This window comes from Acomys minous, assembly GCF_964271855.1.
Source record: "Acomys minous genome assembly, chromosome: 2".
Classification (NCBI taxonomy): Eukaryota; Metazoa; Chordata; class Mammalia; order Rodentia; family Muridae; genus Acomys; species Acomys minous.
The window spans coordinates 119,658,499-119,681,408 of NC_140484.1; the positions used below are offsets into that span (position 1 = coordinate 119,658,499).

Here is a 22,910-nt window from a genome sequence, read left to right on the forward strand (position 1 = left end):
CTGATATTCTCCATTTAAAAAAAAATTGTAGTAAACACAACTGTCATACACACATAAGCAGGCATGCCTGGCTACTGACAGGCCTTTGTAAGTATGCTTTTGGCTTCTATCCATTTTCTGAACATTACCCTGCAAAGTGTGTGTGTGTGTGTGTGTGTGTGTGTGTGTGTGTGTGTGTGTGTGTAAACTCGTGTAGGGGTCAAAGGACAGCTTGGGGGAGTCTATTCCCTCCTTCTACCATGTTGGTCCCAGGGGATCAAATTCAGTTAGGCTTGGAGGCAAGGCGAGTGTCTTTTTATCTGACGAGCCATCTCATTAGCCCTGTAGAGTCTCTGGTACTGGATCTCACACATGTGTCTTCTTGCTAGTGTTCATTGTAATAAAAGACAGCTGTCAAGTGAGCAACAGCTGGAAACCCGAGCACTTTCTATAGTCTGGTGTCTGTCTCGTGCCGTGGTTTGGGCTTTGAATTTCATAAGCAGGGAGATACTTTATCTTCCCCCAACATGAACCTTCTGAGGCAGAAAGTGCCTGTGTCAACAGTTAACTTTCCAGAAGGGAAATAAACTCAGAGTAGAGAAGTGAGTCTATCAGGGCCGTACGCGTTAATGGCTAATTGAGGCTTGGTGCTGAGTCTCTCCCCCCCCCCCCCCAACCAACGGACGGGGGTTTTGGTGTCTGAGAAGGGACGGATGGGCTGTGGAGAAGGAGAGGAGGACTAGGAGACCAGGCCCATGTTAGCCCACTCTGTCTCTTGGAATTAAGTAGGTTCAATGCCCTGAACCACTGACTATAGATGAAGCCCACCCCATCCCCCCCTTAAGTAAACAGTCTGAAATGGAGCGGTTAGTCAATGCTGAGCACAGAGCAGTGGCGTTTATACAATACACTGCTCCTGGGCTAATTAAGAGAATTAGCCAACTGTGACCAGTAGCAGACTTAGAAATTCCACTCAACCTTAACCCAGAACTCTCAAATGCCAAAGCAAGCAGTAGACTTGAAGCTAAGATTTACATTTTTAAAACGTGTGCCCATAGCACACAGTGATGGGTCTAAGCTCCCAGAAATGGTCAGCAAGGTCTCCATAGTGCTGATGAATACCCAACTCCCAGAATATTTATTTCCTTCTCAACTTGAGGATAGGAAGCTGCCACCCTAATTCTGCTTCGTATCCTCGAGTCCTGACCCCAGAGACAAAGGGCTTCTTCTGCAAGACATAAAATGATTCGAGGGGTGTTTATTTCCTTCTAACTGCACCTGAGGTCAGCAAGAGACTGGAGAAAGGCTCATGGCTGTCAGGAGAAAAAGGAGAGTTAAAGGATGAACAACAGGCCACCCTGAATCCAACCTCAGGCTTGGAGAATTCTTAAGGTCCCTAAGAAAGCCACCTGGTGTGTTGAAGCGTCTGCAGCGGGTGGACCAATTAGAACTGCTGTGACTGAGGAGATCACGATGACGCAGATAGAAAGCCAACATCTACCACCTTCAGGTAAAATCTTTAGAATATATTTTTAGAAGAAAAAAAAAAAGTAGCTTTCTTCAACCCCAAAGCCAAGAATGTCATCAGAGTCTCTGTGGTGGATCAGGCCTGTAATCTCAGTGCTAAAAGGTTATTACAAGATTGATATCAGCCTGGGCTACATAAGTTCCAGCCAGCCGAAGCTACAGAGGAAGACGTCTCAAAATTACTACTACTACGACTACTACGACGACGACTACTACATGATGATGATGATGATGATGATGACGACGACAACAATAACAACAACAACAACAACAATAATAGTAATAGTAATAATAATAATAATAATAATAATAATGTTTTAGACCTATAGTAGAGTTTGCACTACTTTTCTGTAACCTGCCACCTGCTGTCCCCATCAGTGTATTTGAGAAGCGTCACAAGATCTGAGTTTTGCACCCACGGGCTTTTCTTCATATTTCCTTTTATCTTTCCCCACTGCTCCATTCTTCCTTCTCTCTCTTTGCTGGAAAGAAGGATTTATAAGACTCTGCCATCTTACTCTTACCTCCTTGCCTTTCCCTCTGCTTGGCCAAAATCTGGCCCCAGACGGCCCAGCTAGGCATCCCACCTCCCCATCCCTTCTCTAGCAGGTCTCTCCTCTTTCGGAAGAATCACAGACTCAGGCAGAGGAGATGAAAACTTAATTTTATTCAGTAAGGTACACCTTTTCTTCCCTCAGAGCAGGTTTTTTCTCTGTTACTTCTTCTCTTGCCTTGGACACTTAGCTAAACCTCTGTAAGTCTCACCGTCCTCAACTGTTATGTGGGATGGTCTGCTGAGCTAAATCATCCTGTGGGTGAACTTAAATGAGACAATTTATGTGCTATGGACACTGGAGAGACTACAATGCTCTGCAGATGTGTTACATAATGAAGGATGAAGGATATGGCAAATCCCTGTCCAGAAGAGAGATAAGGAGAAGCCCACCATGTTAGCCTTTACTGCAGAGTGAGGAAAGAAAAGGAGAAGAAAAGAGATGTGGAGGAGAGGGCAGCAAGGGATATGGGCAGTGGACCCGTGGCCTCTGTGTGTGTGTGTGTGTGTGTGTGTGTGTGTGTGTGTGTGTTCTGGGCTAATTCCCAAAAATGGCAGGCCAATCAAGTAGAGATAAAACTCAAATGAAGAGGGGATTCATGTCTGCTTCTGACATACGGGGCAAGGAGGAGCCTCTATAGGGCAGTTCTACAGGGGATAGAACCCTAAGTATCACACAATATTTCCGTATCATGTAGCGTCTTTTTACCCCTTTAACATGGAGTTAAAATATCAATAGCAAGAACATTTATATGTTTAAAGAGTAGCTACAGCAGAAATCGCAATATGGTGGAAACTTGGACCAAGCTTTTGTGATTTGATAGATCATGAAACAGCAACAAAGGTTAAATGTAAAACACATTGCTTACTCTTGGTCAAATTGTAGAAATGTAAGACTCTTCCCCTGCCATCTGCTCAGCTCCTCCTCTAAGGTAGAGCAAAGTTATCTGAGACCTGAGGGGAAGGCAGGTGGCTAGGACTTAGAGCTGGAGACGAGGCGATATTAGCCCATAAGGCCATGGCCATGCACTTCCTAGCTGGTATGCTAGGGATCTATGGTTCTTTGCTGTACTCCCTGGCTTTCTCAATTGCTGCTAGCTTCTGGACTAGCCCTTGTCATGTAGAGCAATAGCTGCATGTGTCAAGCCAGTTCAAGACCACACCGCAGAATCCTTTCCAAACAATTCCACCAACTGGGCCCCAAACATTCAAACAGATGAGCCTCTGTGTGTGTGTGTGGCGGGGGGGGGGGGGGAGGTATTCTCCTTCAAACCACCATAGAGCAGATAGAAAATAAAATAGTTTAGACTCAGCTGTTCTCAGATTATGAGCCTGGAGCCACACAATCCCTTGTGAAAGTCTCAACAGCTGAATGTACCCGCTATGTGAGTCAAGATTTCTGTGCCTTAGTTTTGTCCTTTATGAGGGAAATATAAAGATAATGCTTACCTCAGAGAAGTTTTATGAAGACTACAGGAGCTGATAGTATCTGGTATGTGTTTGGCATGCTGTATGCCTTGATCCTACTATAGAGAGCCTAAGTAAGATTCGTCACCTAAGATTGCTGATGGAGCATGTCTCAGTTACTTTTCTGTTGGTAAAGCACCATTACCAAGACAGGTTATAAAGGAAAGCACTTAATTTAGAGCTCATACCTCCAGAAGGTTAGAGTCCATGACCATTATGGCAAGCACGCATGGTGCTGGAGCTGTAGATAAGACTTTACATGTGGTCCACAAGCATGAGGCAGAGAAAGGTAACTTGAAATTGCCTTGGCTTTTGCAACCTCAAAGGCTTCCCCCAGGGGCAGGCCTACTCCAAAAAAGATCACACCTCTAAATCCTTTCCAAACAATTCCACCAACTGGGAATTCGACTAGACAAGCCTTTGGGGGAGCAATCTCATTTAAATAGAAAATAGAGCAATAGAAAAGAAAAAAAAAAATAAAAGAATCAACTGACAAATTGGAAAACTGTAATGTTGACGTTGTCCATCAAAAGCTATATCTAGAGGGAGAAAAAAATCAATAATGGTTATTAACAAGAACAAAAGAAAGTAAGTGAACTTAGCATGTGTCTTTTAAAAAAAAAGTCTTTGAGTAAAGTGATCACAGATTTTTTTGGGGGGGGGGTACGGTAAGCTCCTCAGTTCAAACTATCTTAGAGTAATAAGCTTCCTGGTGAGCTGCTAGCAGAGCCCAGGTCATTTGTAGGGGTGATCTTTTTATGCACAGTGTAAAGATTGTCTTTTTATTATTCAAATGTTGGTTTCTGTACCAGTGGAACACTGACTACAATCCAGACTTTGGTATTGTTATCCTTTGGCTGCATCCTATTTTGTAAACACTCCCTCCAACACCTTCTGATTGGCTTAACGAAGGACTGAATAGCCAATAGCAAAGGCAGGAAAGTGGGGTAGGACTTCCAGGAGAGGTAAGAACTCTGGGAAAGTAACAGGAGCTGGAAGAGTCACAAGCCAATCATGGAGGAAGAAACAAGTGCCTGGATTATGGTACTGAGCAGAGGTAACTGGCCATGTGGTAGGGTGTAGGCCAGGCCAGTATTGTCAGGTTAGAATAGCTGAGACTCTGTACAGCTATAATGCCTATGCTTATAATGCATATAATAAGTCTCTGTGTCTTTATTCGGGGAGCCAGAATTCAAAAAAAAATTTCGGTTTTAGTCATTTAAAGAAAAGATGGACTACACAGAGGGGAGGGGCCTTGTTAGACTCAAGGAAAGCAGGTTCTCAAATTTCATCCAAACTGTCTGGGATTATTTTCCATTGCTTCTGGCTGTCATTGCCTCTCACTCCATTTCACCTTTCCCGCAGTAAAGAACATGGCTCCTGATATGTAGAGTTGAAATGTTTAGAGAGATGTGTCACCCCTTCCTTCACTCCAGAGAAGGATTAGCACACAGCGAAGGTTGGTCCCTCCCTCGTTTGCTTGCTGTGCCTCCTCCCATAGATGTTCATGTCCGTGGGGCAGGTGATCGTGGCTGCCCCAGCTTGGGAGATGACATGGGGTTGTGAGAGAGGGAAGCATTCTCCTGGTGAAGCCTGAGGCTGACCCCACAAAGAAGCCGAGCTCAAAAGAATGGGGGATACTACTCCAAAGATGGTCCAGGAGTCCTCAGATGGCTTACACAGAGTGGAAGAAAGCCAGAAAAAGAATGAGCAAAGATCAACGCTGAAGCAAACCCATCAGGCTTGAATCTAAACATCTGTAAGGTAGTAAAGGATAGACTTTGGAAAGGAGCTGTGAATCCACCTTCTTCCCACTTTTATCTCTTCATGCTCTGTACTACCCTACCCTCCCTAACAACCACACACCAATAAAAGCCAATTACTTGTCACTTCTTGTGCTGCTCTTGCCCAAAATGCCTCCTTCCCACTGCACCTCTTATTCATCAGGATCTACACGTCCATCGCTCCCCGATTCCTCCTTCTTTCTTATCCCATCTCTCACTGACTGGGCTGGTTTTGTTTGTTTGATTTGGTTTTGGTTTTGGTGTTTTGCTTGTTTATTGGTTCCACTAAGCTATGGGGTACTACTTTCACGTTTCCTCTTTTTTCTAGCACCCAGCCCATAACAAGAGCCATGTGAGGTTTTCCGATATGTATGGAATGGTTGAATATTCTACTGGACATCAGTCATCATATAACTCAGTGTGTTTGCATCTTTTTTTTTTTATCTCTCTCATGACCAGGTGACACAGAGTTACATGTGTATTTCTGAAGCACTTAACACTTGCTAATGTAAGAGGCTGTCTGCCTGCCTCTACCATACTCTGGACTAGGTTTTATTTCCATTATCTTTCTATAATTCTGGTTCATATTAAAAGCCATATTAATCCCTCTTGGAAAACAAAAGAGAAATTAATGTAACAGACCAGTTTGTGCAATACTTAAGGCTCTATTCCCTACCAGTTTTCACTTTCTCCCAGTCATTTAATCCTGTTTTCCAGTGAGGACCGTAACAACGCCTATGTGCACTACCTTCTGAATCTCAAATCAAGTGACTTCGCTGGCATATCTGATTTAATCTTAATGTAGAAATGCTGCATCTATAAATTGTTTTCATTTACTTGTGTGTGTCTGAGAGAGAGAGAGAGAGAGAGAGAGAGAGAGAGAGAGAGAGAGGGAGAAAGGGGTTGTTTATGCATGATTGTGAGTGTCCTTGCTTCAAGGGGCACAGGCAGAGGACAACCTTGGGTTTGAGTCCTCATCTTCCACCTTGTCTGAGGCAGAATCCTTTTGCTGTTCACCTCTGCCTACACCAGGCTAGCTGGCTCTTGGGCTGTCCTCTCTCTGCCTTCTATCTTGACATAGGAATGCTGGGATTGAAGGTGAATGCCCCCATATGTGGCTTTAGCTGGGTTCTAGGGGTCCAAGCTCTAGTCCTCGCACTTGCCCAGTAAATACTTTATCCACTGAGCCATCTTCCCAGCCCCTGCTTTTAATAGGTAACCACTTTCCTGTTGTGTTCATTCAAACTGGAAATCCTACAAAGGAGAGCATTATTTTCTTTTCCTACTTCAGTTCTTTAGGCATTTTAGTAAGGCATGCCAAATATGTGTATTTGATCTCTTCTTGTATTATATAAACAGAGGTAACTTTGCTTTCAAATGTCAAGAGAATTAATAGGGTTAGTTAAAAATTAATCTCTCTCTAAGTGATATTCAACATTTGGCTGCCATCCACACTGGTTACTCTGATACAATACAGCTAGACCAGGTTCATTATTCAACTGACTGGTTGGAAACTGCTTAATCATTAGCATTCAAATGACTGCAATCATAGGGCAGGTGACAATGATTTCCTGTAGGACACATGGCCGGATAAAATCAGGCACAATTATGAATAAGAATTCATTTTGAGATACTCCAGTTAGTAAAGGAGGGGCAGGAAGTGTAGGGAGTGAACTTTAAATGTTTTTAAGGATATGACTCTTCAGTTCCCATGATTCTCCTTGCTGTATATAGTAGGAGATTAAATGTTTGGGGAAACACAAGTTGGCACCATGTTAGCATTGTGGGCTGAAAAGGGAAGAGTTGTGTGTTGGCAGGGAAAATCACTCAAGTATGACACAAGCACCCCTTCCCCTGTTGAGGAAAAAAAAACCTTAGTTTTTCACAAGGCTTTTTTCTAAGACATCTTCAAGGAATTTGAACTTGCCACTCGTCTTTCTTAGTTTCCTCTTGGCACTCAGGTTGGCTACCTCCCTGTCCTGTCTAACTCAGGGGCTCTCTCTCCTGGTGAGTAGATTACTGTGTTCCTGGGAAGCGGGAAGACACAGAGACAACACTAAGGCTGACCCCAGGCAACTCCAGGGCAGCCAGGACTTCTCAGCACCTCAGGCAAGGTACAGGGTGAGGTTCCACCTAGTCCAGTAGCTCCTGGGCCCTTGCCCTTAATGCTCGTCCACCCACTACTTGCGCTGAACTCCAGCTTTTGATCAGCTGAGAACCAAACCATGCCAAAACCAGGTAGATCAGCGCTACCTGCCTTGACTGTGTTTGTGTGCACATTCCTCTCATCATAAGTGCCAGAGTCGCGTCTACAGCTCCAGTTCCTAACAGTTCCTCCAAAGGTCAGAGCCTCCAACAATGGCCAGCCAATCCAGCCTCTCCCTAAAGTGATATAGATAGAAAAAGAAATTTCAAACCCGGTTTCTCATACTATATTCACAATGAATATCATTTCTGACATCACATAAGTGCACTTTACATACAACTTTTGTACATTGTATCATATTCATCTTACTTTTGTCAAGGGTGTTGTCACTTAGGGTTTTTTTTTTTCATAATAATAAGTGTAACCCTGTAGTCCAACGAGACTTGACAGGGAATATGAAAAGTTCATAGCCTAGTGAACTGTGGCAAGCATATAAAGCTTATGGGGGATTTGAACAGATGGGCATGGGTGTACTCTCCTGAGCTGCAGAAGGAGTGGTCTGATGGGCAAGCCGCACACAAGTCAAATGCTTTAGAGTTGTCCAAGGTCATCCATAGTGGGCTTCTTCTGCTCTTGCCATTCCTGGACCCAAGTGTTACAATGTCTTCTATAATATCTGTCCCTTTTACCTGCTTCCCAAAGACCACATGATTACCATCCATCTACCCAGTCTTGGCGGAGCAAATGAAAACCTGGGAACCATTTGTGTTTGCCTCGGCCTTCGCCAGGACATATATGTTTCGGTATATTCTCTTCTTCAGATTTCTTGTGCCCAGTGTCATTATGGTGTGTGAAGTCACCACCTTGGCACACAACTGGAATAACTGTGAATGTGGTAAATGTTATAACCGAATCCTTTCTCCCAAGTGCTCAGACCACAAATGGTTTTTACTGCCTGGAACTTTGCAAACAGCTAGAAGGTGGCACAGTCCAAGGACTTGCCATCAATAGCAATGTCAGCCTATACAGTGGGGTCGACCGTGCCTGGCAGTGGCACCACCACCATGGTGGACAGTGGCATCAGCCAAGTTTCATTTCATTTTTTAATAGGAAGGTCACTGATAATCTTGTTGAGGGCTGCACCTATCAATCAAGACTTTCCCTAAAGCCCTGATGCATGAAGAAGAAGCATAGCTGCTTCTTAAAACCAGACACATGCTTGCCAGACCAGCACTAGCCTGGGGTTACAGCCATGGAGCTATTCCCCAAGGACCTGATGAATAGAAAAGGAGCCAAATTCCTTCTAAAACCAGGAATATGCTTGTCAGAGCTGGTAATAGCCTGGGGCTAGGGCCGTGGGGAAGCTGTGGCTTCAGATCCTCAGAACACAATTCTTCCCAGTTTATGGAGGCTATGGATATTAGTTCCAAGGCCTCTGTGTGCTCTGGCTGTAAGGCTCTTGAGATACCCTGTGTTCCCTTTGTGCAACATTTTTTTGATTAGTTTCTTGCTGACTTAGTCTCACAGTACAATAGTTCCTGCTGGCTTTGTCCCATTTATCTCCTGGAAACAGTATATAAGATGCCGTACTTCTTAGTAACTTTGCTTAGCATAATACATAGCTTTTGAAAGACCTCTGGATTGAAAACTTTCTTATTTTCTATCCTCGTTATCTTCTAATCTTCTGATCTTCTGTCTCAGGGACCTTTTCAGTGAAGAAGACCTGCTGGTCCAGGTCACAATCCTGATATTCATTGCAAAAACATCATATTTGTTCGATATATCTCCCAGCACTAACCTGTTCATACAACTCATGGTAACGTGGGGTATGGAGAAGCCACTACAAGGGCATAGCAGCCTCATTGGTGACGGCATGCTCCCGACCCTGCTAATGGGTATTTCAAAAGGTATCTCATAATGCTAAATGCTGCTTCAAAAATAGCATTGTTTATGAAAAATGACTCTTCCCTTTTTTTCTGGGGCTTTGCTTGTTTCTTGGTAGAACTTTGTAGAAACACCTACTAAAAGTATCTGGGGAGCAAAGGAACTGTTCGATAAATCACCATGATGGATTCTGAGCTGCTTCTGAAACCTTGACAAAGGCAAGACTTGAAAATGATGCAAAAAATAGGTGAAATTTGTCAAATATGACACTAACTCAAAGGAGGGGGTGAAAAGCAGAATGAACATGGCTGGGAAATCTAAGCAAGACAAAGTAGCGTTGAGGGCAGGTCACAGGTAAATATAAAATTCATGATCCAAAAACTGAACAAGGGAGCAGGCTTTAGAACCTATCAGTTGATAGGAAAGCAGGCAGAGAAGGAAATTGTGGGAAGAAATTAAAAAGAACACAATGGGTCCAGGATTTGAGCCCTCTCTGAGACATGTGGTCAGTTCCCCCTTACAGGCAGCCACATGCAGTGACCTAGCCACAAGGCACTCTGTCATCTCTAGCACACTCAGTTTTAGCCTCAGACCTCTCCTGGACAGGCACACCGTCCTCTGCTGCAAGGGATCTTAACCTTCCTGATGCTGTGGCCTTTTAATAAGCCCCTCATGTTGCAGTGACCCCCAAGCACAGATTATTCTCATCGCTACCTCATAACTAATTTTGCTACTGTTATGAGGTATGACGTAAACATCTAATATGCAAACCCCAAAGGGGTCACGACCCACGGGTTGAGAACCACTGCTCTATGACTTTCGGCGCGCAACCTGGCCTCTTGCGACTTTCTCACTGGGGAGTAATGAGCAGACCAGCATCCAGGGTTGCTCTGGTACACCTGTTAAAAAGCGGCTAGTGTGTAGCTAGTTTGGTCTGTTGTTCCCTCAGGGCTGGTATTTTGTCCATGAGAGATGAACAATGGACAAAGCAAGTTCCCCTGACATGGCAGCGGCCACACTCCTGTGTGGGATTCTGTGTAGCTCAGGGCTTCCCAGGGGAAATCTTTCTCTCTCTGAGTTCTGGTTCTCACGGATGCATTGTGTGTTTCAGTTATTTATTTATTTTTTCCTTGCTGTTGTGACCAGTTAAATGTTCAGTGCCATTTAAGGGAGGGGACTTTTTTTTTTTTTTTTTTTTGCTTAGAGTTCAAGGAATGCATTCTGTCACATGAGGGAAGGCGTGGCTGCAGGAGTGGAAGGCTGGATGGTCACACCGCATTCCCACACAGGAAACAGGGAGAGAACTGCCAAGTGGGGCTGGGATATAAAACCTCAAGGCCTGACCCTAGTAACACCTTCCTCCAGTAAGCTTTTACCTCCTCAGGATTCCATACTCTCATCAAATGGTCCCACCATCTGGGGACACTCTGTGCCAACACATGACCTTATAGGAGACATTTCACATTTAAATCGCAACCCATTAATCACCTTTATATTGTGTGTGCATTTTCATATAACTTGTGTGTGTATGTATGATGTATGTATTATGTGTATGTATGTAATATCTATAATATATTATATATTATTATATATGATAATCTAAAATGTCCTAGTTGGTTTGTTGTCAGCTCAACACAATCTAGAGCTACCTGAGAAGAGCAAACCATAAATGAGAAAATGCTTCCATAAGAGTGGCCTTGTAGACAAGTCTATGGGATTATTTCCTTGATTACTGATTGTGGTGGGAGGGCCCAGCCCATTTTGGATGATGCTACCCTGAGGCAGGTGGTCCTGAGGTGTATAAGAAAGCAAGGTGAGTGACCCACAGAGAGTAAGTCAGTAAGCAGCGTTCCTCCATGGCCTCTGCATCAGCAACTGCCTTGAATGTGCCTTGGCTTGCCGTGTCGACAGACTGTAACTTTGTAAGTCAAATAAACCCTTTGGTCATGGTGTTTATCTCAGCAATGAAAGGCTAACTAGGACAAAACAATATTTTCATATATGATGTCTATAAAGTGGCTAAAAGAGCACAAATTATTTTGCATACCTTACTTAACCCTTAATCTTCTAATGTAACATCCCAACATACTTACTTTGCTTCTACTTTATCTGGTGACTGACATTCAGAGAGGTGAAGCATCACACAGCTACTAAGTGACATAGCTAAATATGTGAACCCAGGTCAATCTGACCTCAATGTTCCTGCTCACTCCAAGCATTGATTTCTGCAAAATAAAGCTGTCCCTGCTGAGCATGCTTCCTCTTCCACACAGGAGCCTGAAATAGAGTTTCTCTTGTTAAACTAGTGAAGGGATTGGAATAAGATCCAGCAGGAATTCTGTAACTAGAAGAAACAAACGAAGACCGGCCAAGCAGCTATCTGTGGTTTGGTTAGCACACGTGGGCAGAGATATACACCTAGACTCTCATGAATGACTTAAAAGTAAATGCAGACTGAGAGAGATTATTAAACTGGTTAAGGATCATATAATATGAATGACATGGTCAGGATCCTAAACTACGTGCACGTGTAGACTAATGGGCATAGGAGATAATACGGCAACTATTCAAAAATGGTCTTTGTGTGGCTTCAGCCACCGAGTGGATGCTCTTGTGAGAAGTACCTGGCTAGCTGGGGAGGGAGTGAGAATAAAAAGATGAAAGAATAGGGCTTATTCTAATTAAAGCAGTACTAGCACTACATTTTATACTTTTGTTCCACACGTGTAAAGCACTTGTATCACTAGTAAATGGCAGAAATAATGAGGAAAAATTAACAACCAGAAGGCAACCGAGCCACCCAGACGCAGCCACATGGTACGGTCCCTAGAATCTAGCAGGGTCTCTGTACTTTTGCTACTGTGAAGATTGCTCATATGAAGTGTGGCTGGATTAGAAAAAGGCAGGCAGAAGGAAGGATGCCCTTCAGCAATACTTCTATTCAGGCACATGTCAACCCTGAAAGTCGGTGAGGGAATTCAGAATGCTGTCATTGCTTCCGATGAGTCACTTGATGTACCTTCTGTGCCCTGTGTTTCTTTCACAGCAACTTTGTTTCTTTGACATTTTATACCTTTTAAAAACTTGAGACAATGTTTTTTTGCAAGCTTTTGTTAAAAAAGGAAGAGCAGAAATAATTATCACAGTCATTCTACCACAGTTAACAATGTTTCATCTAACATTTGCCTTGTGAGTTCTCTGTGTATATTTCTGTTATTTTTCTGGCCCTTGGGAAGATACTTACAGCCCTTTCTGCTTAAACACTCCACTGTGTATTTCTCAGGATCAAGTGCACTTTCTTATATAACCACATTTTGATTATCAAATCAAGACCTTATCATTGGTATAATATAATTACGTAAGCTCCAAATCTTATTTGTTTCTAATTATCTAAAAAGCAACCTTCATGAAAAAAGCAACTCCTGGTTCAGGACCAAATCAAAGATCACAAGTCACGTTGTCATGTCTCTGTTTCCCTTCAGCCCCCTGTCATGTAGCAATGGTCCTGCTTTTTTTTTTTTTTTAATTTTAAGTAGACTTTATTTTCCTAACAGTTTTAAGTTCATAGCACAACTGAATGGGAAGTATGTGGCCTTCGCATATACTCTCTGTCCTTCAACAGCATCTTCCCACCCTCACCATCAACACCCTCCACTTAGTACAAATGATGAACCAACACTGATACATCATTGACATCTCGAGCCCACTCTTTTTTTTAACAAACATGGAAGTTGCTGGTGTTTCACAGTCATTACAGCTTATACCAAAAGTCTTTTCATGACCATTTGGATAATATGGGCAATGTTACCCATGAAGCCAGCTGAATGTCCAAGAGCCATCAGTAGGATACTCATGGCGGGACATTCTCCAGTACCTACACTCTGTGTGGCCCAGGGAGTGCTACTGTTCAAGAAATACAGATGCAGATTGAGTTAAAAATGACCTTAATCTCTGAGAGCTACCCTGCTTAAAAACAAAAACACCACCCAAACAAACAAAAACAGATTTACCCAGTGTGTCCATATCCCTCACAGAAATTAAAATCTGAGTTTAAACAAATCTGAAAATGCTCTTTCAGTAATATGAAGTTAAAATTTCAAGTACTAAAAAAGAATCGTGAGCCGGGGAGATGGCCCAGTGGTTAAGAGCACTGGCTGAAGTACCAGAGGTTCCGAGTTCAATTCCCAGCACCACATGGTGCCGCGCAACCATCTTTAGTGGGATTCAATGCCCTCTTCTGGCATGCATGAGTATATGCAGACAGAGCACTCATACACTAAAATATATATAAAAATGCCTCACTGAATCACTTCATTTGCAAATTGAAGCAATTGACTCAAGAAATACTTGTTGTCTTAGGCAGGACCTGGGCATCAGGCAGGAAACTCTGAAGCAATATGTTCATGCAGCTCAGCCCTCCCTCTATTCCATCCATGTTTTATTGTTCTTTTATTTAGGTTTTTTTTTTTTTTTTTTTTTTTTTTTTTTTTTTTTTTTTGCCATCTGCTGATATCTAGGAATGGTTTCTACCTCGGACCCCCACCCCCACCCCGGAGGCCACACCAGGCTGTGTCTAAAATGTCTGCATATATTTATTATGTCAGGAAACCAACAGAACAAAGTAAAGGTGGTCTTGGGTAGAGTGGAGGAAACTCATTAAGCTCGGCTTTTGATCCCTGTGGCGCCCTCTTGTGGATCATGTACATGCACACTGATTGCTCTTCCTGGCAAAGCCTGTCACAAATCCGGACTCCCTTCTTTTTGCTTCTTGAATTTCATTCGTGTGTTCAGTTGTGCAAACTGAATTGTATCTAAGCCAGCTGAGCCCCAAAGACACCATTTCCTACTCTCACGAGGCGTTTGCCCTATTTTTTTTTTCCAGGCCACGTTGGGGAAGACATACTTCTCATAGAAGTTTCCCATTTTGCTGGGAGCAGAATGCTCAATAAAGAACATTCAATTTAATTAGCACATTAACATAATCACATCAAGCATAGACACAGAGCTCGACAATAGGAAATTGGGTAAATGAACGTGAGTGATTTCAGCCCTGTGCTTTATAATTAGGTAAAGAGGGGGAACGCTTACTGCTGCCCTGTGTTCTCAGTGTGCTGGTTTCTGATTTAAGAGGCTGGGGTTGTTGACGCCAAAGATATTTAAATGTATCTTACTATTCAAATGAGATGAAAGAGTAAACACAGATTTCTCTATTCATGGGCACTTTTTGACCTTCTGTGCTCAATGTGAAATGTTCTGTTGCTTCCAGCAGCATTCTTCAAAGCCATAATGTAGCAGCGAGGAGCTTTGTAAGTGAAAACAGGTGTCGATGCCAATTTCTAGAGCTCAGAACACAGAAAACATAAAAGGTGACCAAAATAAATAAATACACCCTCGTGGAAAATTCTAGGTTTCAGCCTGCCTCTTATAGCGCGCCAGAATTATTGTTTCCTTTTTCAGGCAGGGTCTGAGGTAGCCCAGGCTGCCCTCCAACTCAACATGTAGCTGAAAATGACCTTGAAAGCCTGGTCCTCCTGCCTCTGCCTCGGAAGTACTGCGTTATAGGTGTGTGGAAGTTTTGTGCTGGAACTGTTCACAGATTTCCCCTTCTCAGGAAGCAAACTGGGCAAACAGGTCAGAAACCACAAAAACCTGGTGTGGCTGATGCTGGTCTTTTGGCCATCTGGACGTTGAAGGACAGACCGTAGAAAGATTGGCAATAGTGGCATGGATGTCACATAAACTTAATCTGTCACTGTGATGGTTAATCCTTCTGGTCAACTTGCGAGGATTTACAGTTACCATGGAATATGCATTTCTAGGCGTGTCTGTAAGGGCGATCCAGAAGGGCTTATCTGAGCATCCTTTGGGTTGGGGTCTTCAACTGAAGAGAAAGGAGAAAGCAAGCTGAGTACCAGGATTCATCTGTTTGCTGTCTGCAGACATAATGTTCCAACCATTCTTTTCTCCTGCCATCGTGCCCACCCTCTCATGATGGGCTGTATTCCCTCAAACTGTATGCTGAAGTAGGCTCTTGCTCTTTTAAGTTGCTTCTTGTAGGATATTTGGTCACCACAATAAGAAAAGTAACTCATGCAGCCACCAACAGTTTGCTTTGGCCTGTTTCCTCATTTGTAATATGGGAATGGCAGCACTAATGTCAGCCATTTTACTGCTGTGAAAATCCTTGGAGACGATAAGAGGAGCACTGTGCCTGGCATAGGGCAAGCTGCTCTTGGATGTCAGTAAGAAAGCTCCAGAATGGAATTGGACAATCTCCATGAGGCCAGGGTGGCTGTGGCTCTATGAAGATGCATCTGCTAAAGGGCACTGAATGCCTTTGCACACCCAGGGCCTTTGCACACCCAGGGCCTTGGGCAGCTTACAGCTTCTCATTCTCGTGCGTACCTCAGGACCCACCTAGGCAACTACGGCCCTAACCACACTGGTCTTAGTCTAGATGGTGCTGTTTAAGTGTCCCTTAGACTCCGCCCCCCCCCCATGAGCTGAGGTTCTTTCCCACCCCTGTACTAGTTGAAATTTTCCCAAGATTCCACTTCTTTACATTTCTATGAATTTTCATCTCTACCAAACTCGAATGAAGCAAAGCTTTCTCCTGACCCACCTCAGTACTCCATTTGTACACTTGTGGAAGTCAATGACAGCATCCCTGTTTTACATCCTAGCTTGGTGTTTGACAAAGGCTGGGGATTATAACTCACATCCCTTGAGAACTCGCTCTTACTAGCATGGTGGCCCACAGTCACTTGGTTGTTCTACACGGCCCTATACACTTTAATTTTTCTAGGCCAAAAGTGGATGCTAATCTGAGATGTTTAAGTTCTCCAATAAAGTTTAGGATAGAATAAAGCAATAAATGCCTGGCTTTGAATAGCATATATGCATGGTGATTGACACATGACACGTATATTATTTACCAGGAAAAAATTACAATGTTCGTAGTATACACTGGGGGAGTCCAGAATCTCTAAACTAGAGTCAATATTTACCGACCACACATTCTTCTCTGGGAACAACAGGCAGAACACCGTGGCACAGTAGCATTTCCCAGAAGAGAGGGCTTTTTTTTTTTTTTTATACACCAGGGAAGCTACTGTTTCAGTGACATCAACTTTACCCAACTCCTCCTGCGGCATTAAAGTGGTAATATCAGTAGATGGTAGATGACCACCGTAGGCCTCTTTGGCTACCATTCCCCCAGCACACGGCTTCCAGTAGACCTTTCAACAGAGCACAAGTCTCTTAGAGTCTTAATAAGATATATCTATACTGCTCAGTGTGTGTGGTAGTGGTGGTGAGGATGAGAAAGTCCCCCAGAGACTCCAGTGTTTTAGCACTTGGTTCCCAGTTGGTAGCACTGCTTGTGGTGGTTTCCGTGGTCCAGACTTGGAGGAGGTATGTCACCAGGGTGAGATTTGAGAGCTAAAAGCCTCAGGCCACTTCTTGTTTACTCTCTGTGCCATGCTGTAGTTGAGATGCGAGTTCTCAGCTTCCTGGCTTCTTCCACCATGCCTGCTGCTCGCTGCCATGTCTCCCTGCCGTGATGAGTTCTTAGCTCTATGGAACCATAAGATAAAATTAAGTCTTCCATAAGTCGCTTTCAGTCACGGTGTCTTATCACAGCCAAAGAAATGCCATTTATGCGGTGTGTCATGATATGGCTAAATGTTTTATCTTCCCTTAGTTTATAAATTATGCCTACCACAGGGGGAAAAGGATCCATTTCTCTTCTCTTTTTAGAGATTTATTTTTATTCTTGTGTGTTTGTGTGTGTCATATGTACGTAAGAGGTGATCAGAAAAGGGTGTTGGAACCCTGGAACTGGGTGTGGGCTTTGAGATCTGAACTCAGTCATCTGCAAGGGCAGGAAGTGCTCTTAACCACTGAGCCTCATGTCCTCTCTCTGCAGTTTCCCGTAAGCAGACTGTGGTGTCAATGAGAAAACAAAAAACAAAAACCAAAACATGGCTGGTCCTTGAAGTTGCATAAATGAAAGGCCTAGCATGCTTCTGCTTGGTGTCTATAATACTGATGTTGCAGTCCTCAGGAAACACAGGGCAGAGCTGAAAACGTTCAGCACGCCAGCCTCCAACTGTAACAACAAAAACAAAACACACAAAAACCAACCAACCAAAGCCAAAACACAGAACATCTAGAATTAGCCTTACCAAACTGGAAGCTACAGTGGACCCTGTGTCCTTAGAAAAGTCACTTATCACCTCCCCCTTTCACTCCCCATCCCCTCCCAACTCCCTATGCCCTAATCATCCCCCCCCTGCCCCCCACCTCACCCCCGCCATCGTCGTTAGCTTCCTTGTCTATGGGATAGAACACGTCATAGCTGCTAGGGTTCCTTAAGACAAGTCAATGCTGCAGTTAAAGTGAAAACCTTCCCGGCTAGGGTGGAGCACAAGTGGCTTCCCCCCTCTGCTGAACTAAGACACATTTTTTATTCACATGTGCATTTCTCATTCTACTTGCTGTAATTATATTTTGTCCCTGGTGTCCTGTCCAGAGTGTGAGTTAGGAGCAGGGAGAGTGATTTATTCACATGTGTTTTCCCAGTGTCCCAAACCTGAGCGTAATGGTAGCCTCTCAAGGTGACTGTTGAGAGTAAATGAATCAGTGCATGGGGGTGGGGTGGGGTGGGTGGATGCTACAAGCCTCACTGTGGTGCAGGGTTGAGTGACACATATGAAGGTCTGGCACCGGACACAAGCTCTAATCAGCTCCTCCCCAGCCTGATATGGCCGCCCTTCCTAGAGTTCTTAACAAAGCAAAGGTAGGAAGGGCTGGGAAGTATAACAGGTTCCTAGATAAAAACCGATGCTGACATGATGCTGCCTGGTGACTCTCTTAATAGGAATTCCCTCCTGGAAACTGGGATGCAGGCGGGAGATGGTTCCATGATGCTTTGGGGGCAGAAAAATCAGGCTTGACAGTTATCTGGTTAGCTCATCTTCTAAACCAAGTCTTTTAGATCACTGGGGTCTCAAACTATTGGAGCCTAAGATGGTGGGGCCAGCCAGAAATTGTTAACAATGGGCTGTGAAAGTTCAAGGAGGACCAGGCCCTTGAGTTGGCCAGTTTCTAAAGTAAATTCTATAGGCCACACTGAAGCCAATTTACAACGGCTGACTGTGATGTCAGCTGTCTCACAAAAAGTCTGAAAATGTGACAACGGGCTCTCAAAAGCAGCAGAGCAGGTGCGCTCTATCATGCCACCACTTGGGTCCAGCCTGCTCTAGGTCTCCTGCTCTTGCCACTAGCCCTATTCTTGTGAGCAACCTCTTCCTTTGTTTCTTATTTTCTGTTGGGTCTCTTGTTCCTCCCCACCACTTCAGGTTAGGGGTGTCTTCTCCTCTTCCTTCCCTGAGCCTGACCTGGCCTGAACCCAGGACTCCTTGACCTTGGCTTGCTGGCTTTGTAAAGCTATAGCTCTGCTCCTTTCTTTCCCCAAGGGAGCCAGCTCCATTGCTTGCCCTCTCTTGTCTCAGCCCAACTTGTTTATTACCAACCCCTTTGATATACGGGAAGCTCTCATGGTAAAAATGAATAGGGTCAGAATGACAGCAACCTTCAGGTTGCTTTCTCTGTTTTCAGACTCAGAGAGGCTCCGACATGGAGGAAGTCCATTGCTGGAAAATGCTGAGAGCAGTTGCTGGAAGGCAGTGCTAACCAAAGCACTCGGAGTCTGCCTTTGCTCCTTTTCAACTGCCCGTATATGCTACAAAGACAAGCCTGGTGCCTGAACCTGCCAGGGAGAAGGGAGAGAGCAGGTTTATGCTTCTGTGTCATAAAGATCTGCCTAGCAGTAATTAAGCCTTCTGAGCTAGAACTTTATAAAAATGTCTTTGCTGTGGGTTTCCAAGGTTCTCTGCTGAGGAGAACAGAGAGTGAAAACATTTTGGGAAACACAAAGAGAGGTTTCAAAGCTCAAGCAGGGTGGAAGCCGTATGCCTTCTACTATTTGCTCCTGTAATTTTAGGGTCACAGAGCCTTGCAGAGTCTGGGAGATGCCTACGGGAGCATTTGTATTCCAAATACTGACTTTGAAACTCTGCTCGGATAAAGAATAAAAACCTAGGTTTAGAGAAATCTAATTCTGCACCTATGCTCATTGGCAACTGGACAGGAGAGAAGCCTGCAGTCAGACGCCATCATTGGCATCTTGTTTCAGAGAAACCTTTCACTGTGGGGAAAACTCCGCTGGGATTTCCACTCATCCTTTCGGCCACAGCCAGGTAAGCACGTCACATCTAGGACCCATCCATGGTTGGGAAAAACAAGGTAGAGAAGAGGGAAAGCTGACAACGAGGAATGGTGGGAATGTGGGAGCTGTGGTGTTTCAGTCGTATTCCCAGCTGTGCTCTCGCTTTTCTGGGGTCTGGGTAACAGCCAGTGTCTGTGATGACTTAATGGGGTCAACTTCCTCCCCTCTGCCATTGCCGTCTTCCCTTATGAATTATGTCCTTTGGCCCTGAGTCACAACTGATCCCAAACTGCTCAAATATCCTTAACTTCTCTGAGCCTGTCTCCACACCTGGAAGGTAGGTATCATGGGAACAAGTGGCTCAATTTGAGGAAAGGATTGCCAGCTTGGGAAAAGCATACTAACTGAATTCTAGCTTCATGTGCGCAACTTGAGTGACCTCAATCCCTCCGAATAGCTTCATTTACGTCTAAAAGCTTCTTAACTCTGTTGTGGCCCGAAAGGAAAACTTTCATCTTCCACCTCTCATGCGTGCTCTGCCCCAGCTGGTGCTCTTATCACTCCTTAGCAGTGCTGTGCGCTCAGCCACGCTGACTGCAGGTCTTGTCTCCTCCCTTTGGCTCGTACTCCATACGGAGATCTCTCCTCCTCCCATCACAACCTTAGTCTGTGCCACAAGACTCCAAACCACCCGAGTGAGCAATACTTCCTTCTTCTATCCTCGCCTTCACCCTTCACCCCTTCACCCAACCAGAAAGACATTTTCAAATAGTAAATCAAGACCATGCTCCGCTCTCGGCGGTCCAGAGTCCTACGTATCTAGGCTGACTGCTGGCCAGCATCAGCTTCCTCTCTCATCATTCTGCCTTCTCTGCCTCCACCATGCTGCCCATGACAATGCCCTGGTATAAACCACCTGCATCCAGGATCTCCTATGAGCCATACTGCAGGGCGTTGTGTTCCTGGCCTGGCATTTCACCGTTCCTCATGCTAACAAGGACTTCAACTGTCTTGGCTTCGTCTCTACCTTCTGCTTCTGCATATATCTCTAACACACAGTAAGGGATTAGAAAGTGTAGGAGCCATAGACAAGCCAGAAGTACTCCCTGGCACACTCAGCAAGTTCTTGTGAGTGTGACTCGTGCACTACTGCCTAACCACTCCTAAATTTTCCCCAAGATAGAGAACTTGGTATATCATAATTCAAATAGAGTATTACTTCATAGAATTGGCACCATAAGAGGACTTTAACATCCTTTACTTCGTTTTGTCCTTAGGTCTGCCTTATGAATAAAGTTTTATTAACCCCACTTTGCTGATATGGAAAAGAATGAACCTGTCTCATGACCCATCTCTCCCCTATCTGAGGGCACAGACTGGAGCAGTCAGCAAGCTCCAGCTCTAAGCACAATGTGCTTTTAGTCAAATCCACCTTCCACTTCAAGAACATCAGGCACAGTGCCCATGACAACCCATCTTTTATCCTTCAGAGGAGATCTGACGCACGTCAACCTTCTCTGCCTTTAGAAGACTCTCCCTTATTTGCTGTGAGTTCCTTGGTCAGAAAGGCTAAGTCTTGTTCTAGGAGCATGAGTCTGGAATTACAATGACAGTTCAGAAACAGCTCTGCTTGACGTGGGTCCAGTGGGAGGAGGCAGAAGAAAGGGAAGCCTGGTGTGGTCGTGTCCTTTGCAAGGAGGAAAGACGTGCTTTGGCACTTCAAAAAACAAAAGCATCCAATGTGGCACTTGCTGAATATGGGTTTCCTGATTCCTCTTCGGCCTGATAGGCAGTCAGTGAGATAAAAAGAAGTAGAATAAGCTATGTGAGAGTCCCCAGGGACTGCCATCAGCATCAAACAGTCTTCCTAACATCGGCCAGCTTATAGAAGCACTAGGGAGCAGCAACTCTGGGTGAATGGTGTAGGGGCGTAAGGATACCTACCTGCAGCGACAGCCCCAGGGACAGGCCTTTCTCTCTTTTAATAAAAGAAGCCATGAGGGCAGCCATGCTCTGAAATGATGGTTCTGTAACTGCAAAGAAAACGCACTGAACCCCTGACACCTGTTAAGAACAGTGTCTGTCACCTTCAGTGAAAATGGCAGTGCTGAGCACTAAACCGCACAGCATTTATATTGAAAGAGGAAAGCCAATTGAGAACATCTTTTTTTTTTTTTAACACTCTACAATTTCCCCCAAGGCTTTCAAAGAACCTTGGTGTGAAGAACCTAATGGATTCAAGGATCTGGAGGAAAGTGAAAATCTGTTTTTTAATTACATTTTTTTTTTTTTGGCGGAAAAAGGAAACAAAGCCGTTAGAGTGGTCGCCTGGGTGGTTCAGCCTCCACAGCTCTCCTCTGCATGGGCGATATGCCCTTCCCCTCCGCAGAAGCCCGGGCTGAAAGCAGAACCAGCTGGGACCCTCACACCTGCTGGGAAGAAGCCTTCTCCAAAGCAGCCATGTCTTGCCCAGAGACGTTTAACCCAGGATTCTGGACACAACCAGGGATATTGCTGAACATTCTACAGTGGACAACACAGTCTCCTAAACCCTGGCCTTAGGCCAAGCTTTGTGAAAGAGTAGGAGGAAGAAATGTGGGAGCCGGAGGGGTCAAGGACACCACAAGAAGACCTGCAGCGTGAACTAACTTGGGCCCACGGGGGCTCACAGAGACTGACCCATCAACCAAAGAGCATGCATGGGCTGGACGTAGGCCCCTACACATATGTAGCAGATGTGCACCTTGGGCATCATGTGGGTCCCCTAACAATGAGAGTAGGGGCTGTCTCTGACTCTGTTGTCTGCCTTTGGATCCCTTTCCCCTACCTGGGCTGCCTTGTCTGGCCCCCGTGAGAGAGGATGACTAGCACTGCTCTGACTTGAGGTGCCAGGATAGATTGTCAGGTACCCTTTGGGGGCCCCCCCTTCTCTGAGAAGAAGGAAAGCGGGGAGGGCGAAGGGGTTGTGAGGGTGGTACTGGGAGCAGAGGATGGAAAGGGCTGGTATCAGGCTGTGAAGTGACTAAATAAATAAATGGAAAAAAAATCTAGCTTGCACTTAATCTGTTGGACATGTTGGCTGCTGTGGTAGTTTAAATTGTGTCTGGAACTACTTCAAGCACTTTCAGACATGAACAGACCTACATTGGGAGCAACTAACATTCAGTCAGGTCGAAAATGTTCATGGTTTACAACTAGCAAGTCCACTGCCGGGTATATATCCCGAAGAAGCCATTACAGAAGGGCACCAGGGGCAAGTACACAGTTCTTCCTAGTGACTCTAATACCTAAGCTTCAAAAACACATAACCTTTACCAACTGGCAAGTGGATGACTGGAT

The 22,910-nt window shown here is 44.6% G+C and overlaps 1 long non-coding RNA gene across 1 annotated transcript; it reads left to right on the forward strand.

Annotated features, from left to right (window-relative positions):
* The first annotated feature begins 1,045 nt into the window (after positions 1-1,045).
* Positions 1,046-22,606, forward strand: LOC311592674. The gene is made up of 3 exons (XR_014777478.1): positions 1,046-1,489; positions 19,494-19,602; positions 20,849-22,606. It is a non-coding gene; the product is annotated as an uncharacterized lncRNA (long non-coding RNA).
* The last annotated feature ends 304 nt before the right edge of the window (positions 22,607-22,910 follow it).